Below are 15,402 nucleotides of genomic sequence, written 5' to 3'. Positions count from 1 at the left end.
GTTATATATTCCGATACAAGTCCCTTATCAGATATGTGATTTACAAATGTGTCCTATTCTACAGGCTGTCTTTCCACTTTTTTGAAGTGAAGCACAGAAGTTTTGAATTTTGATGTCTGTCTTCTTTTGTTTTTATTGCTTGTGCTTCTGGTGATATGTCTAAGAAACCATCGCCTAATCAAAGATTTATTCCTATGTTTTCTTCTAAGGGCTTTGTAATTTTTAACTCATATATTTAGATCTTTGATCCATTATTCTATATGATGCAAGGTCAGGACCCAACTTCATTCTTTTGCATGGAGATAGCTAGTTGTCCCCTTGAATTATATTGGCTGGCTCCCTTATAGAAATTCAATTGACCATAAAAGTGAGAGTTTGTTTCTGGACTTGTAATTCTATTTCATCGATCTGCATGTCTATCCTTATGCCACTACCACCACACTGTCTTAATTACTGTAGCTTTGTAGTAAGTTTTGAAATAGGGAAGTGTGAGACAATTTCTGCAAAAAAAAAAAAAAAAAAAAAAAAAAAAAAAAAAAAGCCAGCTGGGACTTTGATGTGTATTACATCCAATCTGTAGATAAATTTGGGGAATACCACCATTTTAACAATATTAAGTTTTCCAATTCATGAACCTGGGGTGTCTTTTCATTTTTTTAGGTCTTGTTTAATGTATTTCAATGATGTCTTAGAGTTTTCAGTGTAAAATCTTTTACTTATTTTGTTACATTTACTTCTATTTTACTCCTTTTGATGCTGCTATAAATGAAATTGTTTCTTAGCTTCAATTTCACATTTTTTATTACTAGCATAGAGAAATATATTGATATCTATATATTGATCTTGTATTCTGCAATCTTCAACATTATTTATCCTATTATTTTTAATGGATTCCTTAAGATTTTCTATATACTAGATCAAGTAAAGATAGCTTTGCTTTTTCCTTTTCAATCTGGATGCCTTCTATTTCTTTTTCTTGCCCAGTTGCTCTGTCTAGAGCCTACAGTACAATGTTGAATGGAGGTGACAAGAGTGAATGTTCCCTGTCTTTTTCCTAACTTTAAGGGGAAAGCATCTGGTATTTCTCCATCATGTATGATGTTGTGGGCTTTTGTAGATGACTTTTATCAGGTTGAGGGAGTCCCCTGTATCATTATCTTTGCATGCCATGGATGGGCAGGGCTGAATTATGAAATCTAATGCGATCTGAAAGCTCTTTTAGGACTTCATGTCCTTTTCAATATTGTAATAGGATGTGGAAACAATGCCCACTGGAGACAGGTTGTCTATTTTTTCCTCTGGGAAACGCTGCATGTGGCAGAAGCAACTTTTCTATCTCTCCCTGCCACCCCTCTCCCCCCAAGCATTCTTCCTTATCTCCCACCAATGAGAACAAACAAATGATTGTGGTAGATAAATCTAATAGCTTCTTTCCATACCGTCCTTATGGTTGCAGGACGCAGTACAGTTGCCCATAAATCCCAATAGCACGTATGTTAGGAACGTTAGATAAAAGCTGCAGAAAGTTAGTAAAGGTGTCAACTCCCGAAAACCCTCTCAGCAGCCTTCTTAGAAGAGAGTACTTCTCAGATCCCGCTAAGAGTGTAGCTCTCCCGGAAGCTGGGGAATGCGGACTGGTCTGCATCAAGGGGAAACTGCTGATGTGGTGGTGATGGTGGTGACGGTGAAGACGACAGTGACGCAGCACTATCAGCTGTCCAGCATAAGCACTGACAGGTGCTAGGTGGTACCTTTAAGAAGCTAAGGCCCAAGAGCCAATGCAGGACCGGCCAGCCAGGCAAAATAGGCCCAGCCGGGGGCGCGCAGTCCGGCACAATGAGCTGCATGGCTTCGGTGACTGTTCTCTAGGTCTCTGGTTCCTGTGGCCAGTGCCCATCTACCACTTGTAGCTCCTAGCCCTTTGCCGCTAGCTCTGTGCAACGCCGAGGGACCAGGAGGTACCGACCGTGGCTGCCACATGGATCTCCCCTTTGTGGCAAAGGAGAAACACCACCCGTCTCCTGGTTCCCGGCCCTGCCCCTGCACACACGCAGCTTTGATTCTCCTCCGCCTTGCGTTATTTGTGTACGACAATCAGTCAGAAAAGCAGCCATCACATTGAAAGGGTCGTTAAGGTCCACCTCATTGCTTTCAGAGCCAAGGGACACACGGGTTGCTATGAGTCTTAGCAAGAGCAGTTTTGCTCTTTGGATGGAGAACCAGCATTGCCACCTTTACTAGAAGAGATTATTTCAATTCCTCCAAGTCCCAACCTTTTAGGCAAGAATTATACGGACCAAGAGAACTTTAAAGGAACAAAGAATCCTCTGCTTTTAAGCGAAACTCTAACCTAGTCACAGAGCAAGTTATAAGTTAGGTAATTGGGTGTTATCGCCTTTCTCTACAGGTGACATCATTTATCCCTGTCTAATACCTTCTGCTTGGAGGAAGAGGGGGAAGGAAGGACGGTGGGGAAAAGAGGGATGGGTACATGAAAAAGCACAACAGTGCTATCCATTCTGGGGGGCTCCTTGGGGAGTGTGGGCGTTTCTCATGAACTGCCATTGAGTGCCGTGAGAGACACATTTGTAGTGCTCCGTGCTGGCCTGCAGAGCCCAAGAGCTTTTAGAGACTGATGGTGGTGACGATGGAACTGCCCTCGCTGGTTTGGCTCAGTGGATAGAGTGTCAGGCTGCGGACTGAAGGGTCCGGGTTCGATTCCAGTGAAGGGCACATGCCCAGGTTGTGGGCTCGATCCCCAGTAGGGGGCATGCAGGAGGCATCCAATCAATAATTCTTTCTCATCATTGATGTTTCTCTCTCTCTTTCTCTCCCATCCTCTCTGAAATCAATAAAAATATATTTTAAAACAAACAAAAGAACTAAGGGATGGCCTGGGACACGTGGCCACAGGTGGAGGATTGGTGGACAAAAGGAGATGAGACTGGATACGTAATCTGGGCCACACTGAGTACACAATGAGACGAAGCAGTGGACAGGCAGGATGCCTCTGCCAGCACCTCGATGCATTATCCTCTGATACGCTGTGAGCAAGGAGAGAGCCGCTCATGCCTTGGGCTTCCGGCCGGCTCTGGATCTGGGCTTCCGGCCCTGTTCGCTGACAAGACAGCATCTCTCAGAGGCGGGCCTCCCTTAGGACCCCAGGAGGGCACTGTTCCGCTCAGCTACTTGGTAATACAATTTAAGTCTCAATTTTCAGACAGTTTAAAGAAAGGACAGTAGCTAATTTCATAGTAAAAGCCTGAAAGACAGAAACAATTAAGATGATCAAGAAATTCTAAAAACCATTTCCGAGATTGAATCAGAGAAATGTAGGCTAAGAACTTAATGGTGATCATAGTGATGAGGCTAAAGAAGACTGAACTGCCACCAGAGACTTCATTCGATCCCCCCACCCGCCCCGCCCCCGCACCCCTACCCCATGGCTGTCCGGAGAGAAACGAAGCCGGAGCTTAGGGGAAACATCAAAACTTGTTTTTGAAAAATGTGTCATCTTATTCTTTTCCAGAGAATTTGTATCTGGGGGTTTATTCTGGGTAAATTTCCCCACAGAAACATTATGTTCTTTTAGTCTGAGAATGTAGCAGGGACAGATAGGGTCAGAGAAAGCAGTGGAAGTGGCACTCTGCAACTAGACAGGGGCACATGGGGGTTCTGTGCAGACGGAATGGTTTAACGCAGTGCGTAGTCCTCATCTCTCCGACGGGGGAGTTTAGTTTGGGGCGCGCGGAGGTGGGATGCTGTGGAGTGGGAGCCGGATAAGTTCTGAAATCTTCAAAACCGAAGGACTAGGAAGGGATGCCAGAATATAAAATCCGTCTTTTGTTCTCTCCTCTGGATTTCCCTAAACCTTTTCCAAATAGAGACTACTTTCTGAGGAGTACTCTCAGAGAAAGAGAAGGTTCCTGAAAAGGTGACAAAGGCCCTGGGTGGTGGACTTCAATTTACTCGTAAATGGAAGTGGAGTGGGTTAACGGTAGGCTCAGATGTTTACAAATGTCTGTAAATCCCATACTTAAATACTCCACAAATGTAGGAAAAATGTCACAAAACTTAATTATAGGCGTTGTCCCAGTGGGCCAGGGTTGTGGGTTTGATCCCCAGTCAGGGCACATGCAGGAGTCGACCAGTGAATGCATAGATGGGTGGAACAATGAGTCGATGCTTCTCTGTCTTGCTTGCTCTCTCTCAAGTCCATACATTTAAAAAAAAAAATTAAAAAAGAATAATTCTTTAAAAATTAGTTATGGTCCACAGTTAAGATTATTAAGAAGAAATTTTTACCAGAAGTCTCAGAATTTAGGATGGGGAACTTAGCATGTGGGTTCTGTACCCGTGAGAGCCAAGGCAAGCTGTGGGAGGCGTGCAAAAGAGGCCGCCCTGCTGGGAGTTTGGGGTGTGAGCAGCTCTCCGTGCTGTGTAAACCACAGTTTAAGGAGCCCCATATTTATGTCAGAGTTTACTGTTCTCGTCAAATACAACTTGAAATAGGATTTAATTTTCACACTTAAGTTTTAACATTTTATTATATACTGAATTATTGTACTACATAAAATTAGACATAAATAGTACCTTTGTGTTTTTCTTCTCCTTTTGCCCTTTCGTCAACATCTATAACTAAGGTCAGGTTAATGACGTCCCTGACGCCGAGTACGAGGTAATCAGCATCCTTGTTCTTCCTTTATCCTCAGGTGCAGGCTTATCTGGCCCAGTGTCGGCCCCTGGGGACCTGAGCCCGTGCTCCCGGCCTGGTTGTCTGTGCCTGAGTGTTTTACCCTCACCCCACCCGCCAGGGAGGAGGCTGTTTGCCTGAAGTGCCTGGGGAGGCAGGGTGGGCTTGCCATCTGTGGAGAAACGATTGTCAAGAAGCAGAGCCTGTCCAGGTCCCAGCAGGAGGTGTCAGGGCGAGATGCACACCACGGCCAGCTTTTCTAACTGACCCCTTCTAGTCGCCCTCAAAGGGTTGGAATCATCGGACGGTTAGGATTGGTCTTCAGGTGACCCTGTCTGTGCCCCTTTCCCCCCCCCGCCCCCCCACGTCCCAGGAAGGAAAAGGGGAAGGGAGCGGAAGGCGGAGGGGGCGCCTGTGTCTGGGCAGAAGGACCCTCGGCATCTGCCTGTTCACACCCTCCCTCCTGTGGCAGGGAAAACAGTCGAGTGGAGGGCACGGATCCCAAACTGTCACCAGCTGATGGATTTACAAGTAAAAATGCTTAACCTGAGGTCCTTTCCTAGCTTGGTAAGAGGGAGGAATGACAAGAAGGAGATTTGAACACGGAGAGTCCTTGGCTCGCAGCGGCATGACCCCCGTCCGCACGTGATCTCCTCGTGTGTGACTGTGCCCAAGGCTCCCTTCTCCTCAGGACACGGTCACAGTGGGTGACAGCCCCACCCCTCCAGTGTGACCTCATCTCAACTACACACATCTGCAATGGCCCTACTTCCAAATAAGGTCCTATTCTGAGATGCTGGGGCTTAGGACTCAAGATATGAGTTTTGGGGTGTGTGGGGGGGGGGCACAATCCAACCCCATCAATGCCTTGTACCTCCTCCCTCCGTCCTGAGCAGCTGTCACAGGAAGGCACTAGGGCTGTGGTTACCCAGCAGGAATTCTGCTGTCAGCGCCAGGGAACGCGCTACTGTCTATTGGCTCCATGGTCGCGGGCACCCATTCCTGTGACAGAGAAAATTCCTGTTCCGGCAGCACCAGGACTCACGTGGACGGCCCCTCGCTTACACCCATCTCAAGAGCCTCCTTTCCTTCGCCAACACCTAGTAGTTAGTTTTTAACCCATTTCCTAGGAAAGAGTAGTCAAGAAACAAGAATTAGAAGCCACATAAAAAAAAAAGGAATGCGAAGGGCAAGAGAGGATGTTTTTAAATAGTGCTGTTTGTTAGTGATGGTAAATGTATTGTTTCCCGTGGCGTGCAGAGCTGAGGTTGGAAACCTTCCGCAGGTAACTTTATAAGGCTCAGGTGCCTGGACCAGTCCCAGCAGCCAGGGGGCGCGTGCCCTGGGAGAGCGTGAGGCCACCTGCGCCTGCGGACTCTCACTGGTGCTGGAATGGGCGTGGGTCTGACTCCTGCCAAAGACAGTTCTCCCCAGGCTGGAGAGAGGGCACATGACCGGGGTCGGGGGTGGAGGAGCTTCAAGGATGGGGGTGAGCTTTGGAGACAGCGTGCCTAAGGGACCCTGAAAATAGGCCCCACGTGCCATCGTTGTCACGCTTGCTGTGGGCCGCAGACACCTACTCTTGGAGCTTCCAGCCTCGTCCCTGAGGCATGAGGAGCTGCGGGCACCTGGCTTGTATCAGCGGGTGGTTCACAGGCTGCTACACAGCCAGGGAAGCAGCACAGGTTAGATGCCCTGCCAATGACAGGGAAGCCAAAGGCAAGCAGACTCAAAGCTGGCATTTCTCAGAATGTTCAAATGCATCAGCAGTATTTATGCTGTTCCTACTTACTGTGATTTGACAGATGACTAACATGTCAGTAGCAAATATGGGAAAATATGGTGGATAATTTATAGGCCAGAAAGGATACGTGTTTTTTTCCAGAACTCACCTGAAATTACAGACGTTTCAAGAGTTTTACCTGTGACATTTTTCTGGGCCTGCCATCTCTCCAGGCGAAAATGAAGGTTGGGCCTAAGAGCTTCTGATTTGGGGTGGGTTTTGTTTGTTTGTTTTTGGTCTTCTTGATGACAAGTAGTAAAGCCATAGGAAACAGAATTCTCAGTACATATTTCAATCCTCCAGCGCTAGGTGTTGAGCTTCATAAAACCCCAGCCTACCTGTTGTAGATTTCTTCTCTCCCATTTCTTGATTTCTATCCTGCATTTATAGATGGAAACCAATAACTTTGTGTTAGTTAATCTTCACTGATATCAAAATGATGGGGAAAACATTCATTGCAGCACGATTTTAAAAGAAACACTTTACTATGAAAATAAAATCTGCTTACACTTGGCACAAACCCATGCCCACAGTGAGTGTTCAGTAAATGATGGTTGAAACAAGTTGTAGAAGGCGGGGACATGGGGCGCTACCACCAAAACACAAGCAACCAACCTCCCCATGTGTCGTGTTTTTCCATGTCGGGGAGCAAAATCAAGTCAAGTGAACATGTGGGTAAGGTGTGTCCTTAAGCTTCAGAGGAAGGTGTATGACTTCCTAGTCATTCTTAAGGCATGAGGTTTGGCCATCAGATTACTCAGTAGTCACTGTTGTATGCAAAGTATGATTCTGCCAGTAGCAGAATATTTTCAGCCTGTGTGGCAATGTGGTAAAACAGATCTAGGAAGCTATGCCTCAACTACATTTAGATGTAAAATAGTTGCTTTCTAGCTAGTAGACAACGTGGGTTCTTAAATTTGACAACCACAGTAAGAGAAAAATAAGTATCCTGCTAAACTGGATTTCAGCAGCGTATCAAAGTAGTTTGCAAGGTTTGGGGGAAGAAGGCAAAACATCAGTCGATGCTGTGCCAAGGGGAAAGCTGGCCGTGCCACAAGTTAAGAAACAGTGGATGAATCCATAGCATTCTTCAAGGCAAACCTTGAATCCATTAAGACATTCTGCAGAAGAGCAGTTATAACTTCCAGTTTAAAATAATATTTATAAGATTGGCTTGCTTGGCATCAAAATCAGTTTCCTAAAAGTGCGTGCAGGCCTCTTTGGGTAGCTTCCATAAAGAGAAGAACTTCGAGAATACGTTTCTGGATCCTGAGAAAGCCGTTACCTCCCTCTCCCTGAGGCTTCCCTTCCTCCGTCCCTGAAGGCCCTCGTCACAGCCTAAAGCAGTGACTGTCCAACCCCGGAGGATGCTTGTTCCCAGGAGTCACGGGCAATATTTAGAAATATAATTGTTATCACAGCTGCCAGGAACGGGTGGCCTGGGGAGAAACGGGGTGCTGTTGGCTACCAGATATTGAATACTTGTCAATATCAAAGTTTCTGCTGAGAACAGGGATGCTGGTGAGCATCCTACAATGCACAGCACAGCCTCATAATAAGAATTATCTGGCCCCAAATATCAACAGTTGAGAGAATGAGAAACACGGGCCTGGAGGGGTAAATGGGGCGGGTGTGTCCATGTGTGCAGGGCTGGCACACAAGTAGAATACGGCCAGGCTTGAGGCCTACAAGGCCTCTGAATCCCACGTAAGCTGGTACCTTACAGATCAGCAGCTCCAGGAAAGAAGTTCAACATCCAAACTGGATGTGAGGAAAGCTCAGAAGGGATTTTTTAAAACTCTTTGCTCTACCCCAGCTCCTCAAGTAAAAGTTCCACAGCGAGCATGTGGCAAACAATCGGAGGGATCGTTTGTTATGTCCTGAGGTTTTAGAATTGTGGCTGTGCCTTGGCCTAGGATTCTTCACTACTGTGTGGATCACTTCCATGAGCTGCTTCTTTTGTCCGAAAAGTTTTGACTGTATATTTTAACAATGGCTATACGTGGGCATTATTTATTTATTTTTTTCTGGGGACTATATCTCTGTTTCTTTAGATCTTTATTGTTGAGAATATTACAGATGTCTCCCTCCCCCCTCCTCCCCATTAAACCCCTTCCACCCAGTTCCCACCCCACCCCAGGCCTTCACCAACCTATTGTCTGTGTCTATAGGTAATGCATATCTATAATCTATAATAATAAAAGCATAATATGCTAATTAGACTGGATGTCCTTCTGGACGACCTTCCAGATGAAGCCAGGGCTGCGAGGGAAGCCTGGGTCCCGGGTGCCAGAGGGGCTGGTAGCCGGGGGAAGGAAGGCCTACTCTTGCATGGATTTCGTACATCAGGCCTCTAGTATGCATATAAATTCTTTGGTTAATTTCTTCCAGCCCCACCCTTTCCCTCTGAGATTCGTCAGTCTGTTCCTGTTTCCATGCCTCTGGTTCTATTTTATTTATCAGTTTATTTTGTTCATTCCTTGTTCATTTATTTTGATCTTTAGATTCAATTGTCAATAAATATGTATTCATTGACATTGGCATTGTATTGTTCACATTTTTCTCCTTCTCCTTCACCTCCTCCTCCTTCTTCTTCCCCTTCTCCTTCTCCTTCTTAAAGAATACTCTGCAACATTTCATGTAATTCTGGTTTGGTGGTGATGGGCTCTGTTAAATTTTTCTTGTCTGTGAAGCTCTTTATCTGACCTTCAATTCTAAATTACAGCTTTGCTGGGTAGAGTAATCTTGGTTGTAGGCTCTTGCTATTCATGTTTCTTGCCACTCCCTTCTGGCCTGCATAGTTTCTGTTGAGAAATCAGCTGACAGTCATATGGGCACTCCCTTATAGGTAACTGTTTTTCTCTTGCTGCTTTTTTTTCTCTCTTTGTCTTTTGCCCTTGGCATTTTAATTATGATGTGTCTTGGTGTGGTCCTCTTTGGATTCCTCTTATTTGGAGTTCTCTGTGCTTCCTGGACTTGTAAGTCTATTTCTTTCATAGGAGAAGTTTATTATTTTTATTTTTATTTTTTAAATCCTCACCTGAGGATGTTTTATTTTATAATTTATTTCAGAGAGGGGGAGAGAGATAGAAACTTCAATAATGAGAGAGAATCATTGATCGGCTGCCTCCTGCATGCCCCACACTGGGGATCGAGCCTGCAACCTGGACATGTGCCCTTGCCTAGAATCGAACCTGGGACCCTCCAGTCTGCAGGCTGACGCTCTAGCCACTGAGCCACACCAGCTAGGGCGGTAGGGGAACACTTTTGTCATTAGTTCTTCAAATAAGTTTTCAATATCTTGCTCGCTCTCTCTCTCTCTTCTCCTTCTGGCACCCCCATAATTCAAATGGTGATATGCTTGAAGTTGTCCCAGAGGCTCCTTACACTATCTTCCTATTTGGGGATTTTTTTTTTTTTTTCTCTTCTGATTGGGTGTTTTTTGGTTCCTCATATTCCAAATCATTGATTTGATTCTCAGAATCCTCTACTCTATTGTTGAATCCCTGTAAACTATTTTCACTTCATTTAGTGTATATTTCCTCCTAACTGGTCCTTTTTCATGTCTTTGAAATTCTAAGATCCTTGAAAGTCTCACTAAGTCCCTTGAAGCTCTCATTAAGAACCTTGAGTTGTTTGTAGGTAAGTAATGGAGTCTTTATTTAGCATTCACAAGATTTAGGGGACTTCAGCCTAGTTTTATTTTCACATACCTGTGATCACTTACGGCAAGTACCTCCTCTCTTGAAAAACCATACGCACACTTACTTCTCTTTGTCCACCTCGCCCCTACCTCTCTGGCCACAGCTGGAAAGGTGTGTTCTTTGCCAGTCTCTCTGAGGCAGGTCACCACCTCCTTTTATGAATGGTAACCTGCCACAGTAAGCCCACTTGAAGCGGGTTTGGCTCAACTAAAACTTCAACCAGCACCCGAGGCTTTCAAAGTACACCTCCTAGGTCAGCGATGGCGAACCTTTTGAGCTCGGCGTGCCAGCATTTTGAAAAACCCTAACTTAACTCTGGTGCCGTGTTACATAGAGAAATTTTTTGATATTTGCAACCATAGTAAAACAAAGACTTATATTTTTGATATTTATTTTATATATTTAAATGCCATTTAACAAAGAAAAATCAACCAAAAAAATGAGTTCGCGTGTCACCTCTGACATGCGTGTCATAGGTTCGCCATCATTGTCCTAGGTACTGGGGGTTCCAGTCATGTTGGTAGATACCACACAAGAAATTTTAAGCAGATAAGGCCCTATTTAGCAAAACTACCTACCAACATCCTTCAAACAAAAGGCAGGGGGAAAATAGCAACAGCCCACATAATTAATCTGTACAGAATCACACAAGATGTTTTTAAACAGTGATGATCACAGAGGGCTGGCGCTGGATGGGGCCCCGGGTGCTGCTCAGGTGGTGCATGGCGTAGCGGTGCTGGCTTCCTTCCTGTTCTCTCTCTTGCTTTGTTTGGTGATGAAGAGATGAAGGCTCGGGGAGAGGAAGGAGCTTGGACAAACGGATACAGGGGAGCCGAGCAGAGTCAGAACTGGAAAAGCAATGGCCGTCTTCTCCCATATGCATTAAAGGCTGAAACCCAGACTGTGATCGTTATGTGGACATGGTTCCCACTTTTCCCCGTGTTTTCTTCTCCTCCCCTTATTGTTTAACCCAACTTTCCTAGTTCATTTCACAGACTATTTTGGAAATTAGAAAGCGTATTTTTAATGCAAATAATACCTTTTAAAAAAAGGTGGTAAACACCCACAGCATCTTCATGCTTAATGACTTGATGCCAACTGTCTGTATTCATGGCTATTTTTGGATCTATAAATGTCATTTGTCTATTCATATACATTTGTATTCCTGATTTCCAAATCGAGTTGTTTTCCCTCACCTCCCACAAAACAGTGCTCCTGACATTTTGGTAGCGTGGCCATAACTGCACGGTCCCATCAGGGGAGTTAGTGGTATGTACAAGTTTTTGGTGAAGGTGGCTAAGTAGTTTTCTTCCAGGGCTGCCATCTTTCGCAAGAAAATGGAAAGACAAGCAGGCAGTGCTTTTCTTCAGAAGAGAGAGCTATATCTAAAAAAAAAAAAAAAATAGGAAGCATCTCAGGCTTGAGGCACTCTTCTAGAGGATTCTTTCCTGCGCTGCTGTGCAGAGAGCCCTAGCATGGGACATAAGCCCGGCTTCCTTTAAATGTGTTTATGTAAACCTTATTCTTTATTTACTGTAATCACCACCTGAAATACGTAAGTAAAGCACACAATTTATCTTAATTTTTCCTCTTTTTATTTTTTTATTTTCATTGGTTTCAGAGAGGAAGAGAAGGGGAGAGGGAGATAGAAACATCAGTGATGAGAGAGAATCATCGATCGGCTGCCCCCTGCATGTCCCACACTAGGGATCGAGCCGGCAACCCAGGCATGTGCCCTGACTAAGACTCGAACTGTGACCTCCTGGTTCATGGTCGATGCTCAAACACTGAGCCACGCCGGTTGAACTCAATTTTCTTTTCTAATCCTAGGCAGGGATTAGTCATTTCCTCCTCTGCATTTCCCTGTAACATCTTGTATACATGTCCAATGTAGAGTAATGATTGGTTTACAGGCCTAGTCATGGTTGCCCACCCTCCGGACTTACAGCTCTTCATGGGCAGACATGGGAGCATCCGTGTGCTCTGTGTCTAGTCCAACACCTGCAGAGAGTGGGCACTCCAGAGCTGTCTGCTGAATCGCCACAAACTCCCTCACAGCAATAACGTGTCATAGTCCAGTGGCCATGGCCAGGACTAGGCCTGTCAGTGAACCATCTCAGTCTCCAGGCCCCCAAGCCTCATGGAGCTTCCATGAGCAGCAGCTACTGTGTGTTCGGGAAGATATGTGAAGCGCTGCGAGTCGGAACGGCCACACCCTGACTGATACGAAGACCTTCCGAGGCTGTGCGTTATGGTAACCCTCAGAAACCCTCCTCACTACGTGAGAAAACAACTCTTGCACTGCCTGCGTCGGAATGCTTGAAAGGTTCCGAAAGGCCATACATACACGTGCGCACACATGCCATGTACACACACGCACACAGGCACACACACAGGCACACACACGCACACAGGCACACAGGCACACACACAGGCACACACAGGCACACAGGCACACAGGCACACACACAGGCGCACACGCACACACGCACTGTGAGCCAGCATTGCCCCTGCAGTATCAGGAGCCTCCTGACCTGGAATCGCACCGCGTGGGGCTGAAGCACAGCGGTGAGTGTAAGAGGCACTTTCCCAACAAACCCTTTGAACATGTTCATCGCGCTCAGCAGCAGCATCAGATCCGATCAGGCAGCCCTGCCAGAGCTGCCTCCACTCTTCTCTGTAATTGGGCTCTTTGTTGGCACACTGTGTCACCCCCGAGGAGAGGTCATTAGAGGCACGCTCTCCTGGCGGGAATCACACCCCCGGCCCTACACGCGTGAGGGCAACTGGCAAAGGAAGCAGTTCTTACCCTCATGGCGATGCAGAGGGAACGCGCAGTGCCTGGATCCCACTCGTTTCCATTGTTCGTCACCGTGTTCTTGGCACAGTCTTGCTGAGTCCATGAGCGTCTGTGAGAGTTATCACCCCCCCGTCCGCCGCCGCCTCTGTGGAGCTCTGTGCGGTGGGGGTTGTCTTACAGGCCAGGCTGTTGTCCAAGGCGGGGACGGTGTCGAGAACTGTGGAGAGTCTGGCATTGTCCTCTACATGCAGGTAAATGAGTTAACCTGCCACGGCGGTATGTGTTCTGGTAGAAGAAACGAGAACATTAACATCAGCGACAAAAGAGTTTATTGCTCACAGAGGTAGTAGATGAATCGGCCAGGCTGGCCTGGGGAGGCCCTGGGGAAAGAGGTAAAAGCGTCCTGCCTGGGAATGGACAGGGGAGGGTCAGACATTTCCCGATAAAACTCTCCCTTCCTCCCCCTCGCATCCTCGCACTCCCCAGGGATCAGTGAGAGGAAAGGACCCTCCTGGAAGGGGTGCACTCATCGACCAGGAGGAAGAGAGGGGGCTGGATGGGAGGCAGAGCCAGGTGCCGGGGAGGCCACTTCAGCACTCAGCCTGCTGTCCGTGGCGGCAGGAGCAGGGAAGGCCCGTCAGATGCCCGACTGCCCGCTGGTTGCGGAGAAGCTGGTGACAAAGGCCACCACTGCAGCTGCACCCGACCCCGACACCAGGCACTCGACATGGGGCTGTGTCGAGGCCACCGTGCTGAGGCCAGAGTTGGCTGGTCAGATGGGAGCAAACACCATCCCCTGGAACCGTATCCAGGCAGCGAGGCCCGGTGGACAGCCCTGCGAGGGGTCAGAGGTCAAGTGTCGCCCTGTGATGCGTTCCTCCCTCACTGCGAGACAGAGGGGTCCGTTTGGGGCAGGAGTCTGAGCCTGCAGGAACATGGGGGCCCTCGCGCCGCGCCGTCTGCGATGGCGCAGACGTTTCTGTGCAAGTGTGGGGACAGTCTCACGGCGTGGGCCGCCTCCAGCATGTGCTGAGTGCTGCTCCCGGGGCACCTGCTTCCCTGGGCATCGCTGACACTGTTCTGTGGGGACGCCCAGGCTGCTGGACGCCCAGGGTGCCCTGCCAGGGTGCCGGGCAAGGGCCTGGTGAGGAGGAGGGGCGGCTGGGGGCCTCCCTGGGACTGCAGTCAGCTGTGCCCTGTGCACCGACTCATGCACCCGGCCCAAGGCTGCCTCTGCCCCAGCAAGGGAGCACCCAGGCCTCCCCCAGGGACCTGCTCCTTCCTCACTGCACCGCCCCCTCCCCCCCAGGCCCACGGCGCCCTGGACTGCGGAGGCCCTCCAGTCCCAGTGCTGAAACTCCAGGGCACCAAGCAATCCTGTGACAGTTTAAAGATAAATAAAAGATGGCGTTACTTTATACAGTGGGTAGTAAACATATGGAACTCGTTACCCTCAAGATGTTGCATGGTCCACAAATATAAATAGGGTAAAGCAGCTTCGGATACATGCACGCTTGCTGCGCTCGGGGGAGCTGCTCCGGCATCGTTAGGCACACACAGGCAGCGTCTCCCAGTGCCTCCAGGGACAACGCCACGCTCGTCCTCAGAATGTCTTGGTGCCAGTGCCACCGCCTGCACAGGCACGTCGCCGGCCGCCAGGTTTCTGGGGGAGATGAGCACCCACAATACCAGCGTGTTCCGGTAACTGAGGGCCGACTGCTGCGCAGGTCCATCCATCAGCAGGCCGCGTAGAAACCTTTCTCCATGGTGTATGCCCTCCGCTGGGACCTTAACCTGAGTTGGCCACATTGTGAAACTTGTCCTGGGCTGTAAGGCGGCCCCGGGCACCGGCCGACACGCGGCACTAAGCACAGCCTGGCCCCAGGGAGCTGCGGGTCGCTCTTTTCATTCTCAGTGTCGGGACTGCTCTCCTCCCCGGGCCTTCAGCTTCTGCTTCCACTGATGGGAGTGGCCTTGCAGGACCACCCCCCTCCCTCCCGATGTGTGCTCCCTACTCCGACTTCAGAGGGAGGCGCCCCACTTCCTCCCTCCCATGTCACCCTCTCCGCTGTGACACAGGCCTCTCTTCACTGAGGGGCAGCCCAGGCTGTGCGTTCCGCAGGCTCCTCTGACGCTGGGTAAACGCGGGAGAGAAGTGCAGCGTGTGCTGCTGCTGGCTCTGGGTTCCCACAAGCGCACCCCGCACCAGGTAGGCCCCGACAGACAGCCGGTTGGGGTCAGAGCCCAAAGAGAAAAGATGAGAGTCCCTCTGGGGAAGGCGTGTTCTAAGCAGGGAGGGACCAGCAGGTGAGAGGGACTAGAACAGACTTGGTCCACTTGACAGTGTAGTCTGGGGTTCCCAGGAAGTCCCTGCCATTCACACACCCTCAGGAGACCCCAATCCAGCCCACACAGATCTCCC

The 15,402-nt window shown here is 48.4% G+C and overlaps 1 long non-coding RNA gene across 1 annotated transcript; it reads right to left on the bottom strand.

Annotated features, from left to right (window-relative positions):
• Positions 1-10,652: 10,652 nt before the first annotated feature.
• Positions 10,653-15,031, bottom strand: LOC118661610. The gene is made up of 3 exons (XR_004969383.1): positions 14,432-15,031; positions 12,990-13,265; positions 10,653-11,565 (listed from the first exon to the last, which is right to left on the bottom strand). It is a non-coding gene; the product is annotated as an uncharacterized LOC118661610 (long non-coding RNA).
• Positions 15,032-15,402: the final 371 nt, after the last annotated feature.

This window comes from Myotis myotis, unplaced genomic scaffold (genome assembly GCF_014108235.1).
Source record: "Myotis myotis isolate mMyoMyo1 unplaced genomic scaffold, mMyoMyo1.p scaffold_m19_p_8, whole genome shotgun sequence".
In the NCBI taxonomy this organism is placed as follows: Eukaryota; Metazoa; Chordata; class Mammalia; order Chiroptera; family Vespertilionidae; genus Myotis; species Myotis myotis.
Note: the sequence above shows the minus strand (reverse complement) of the source record. Positions and strands in the feature narration are given on the sequence as shown.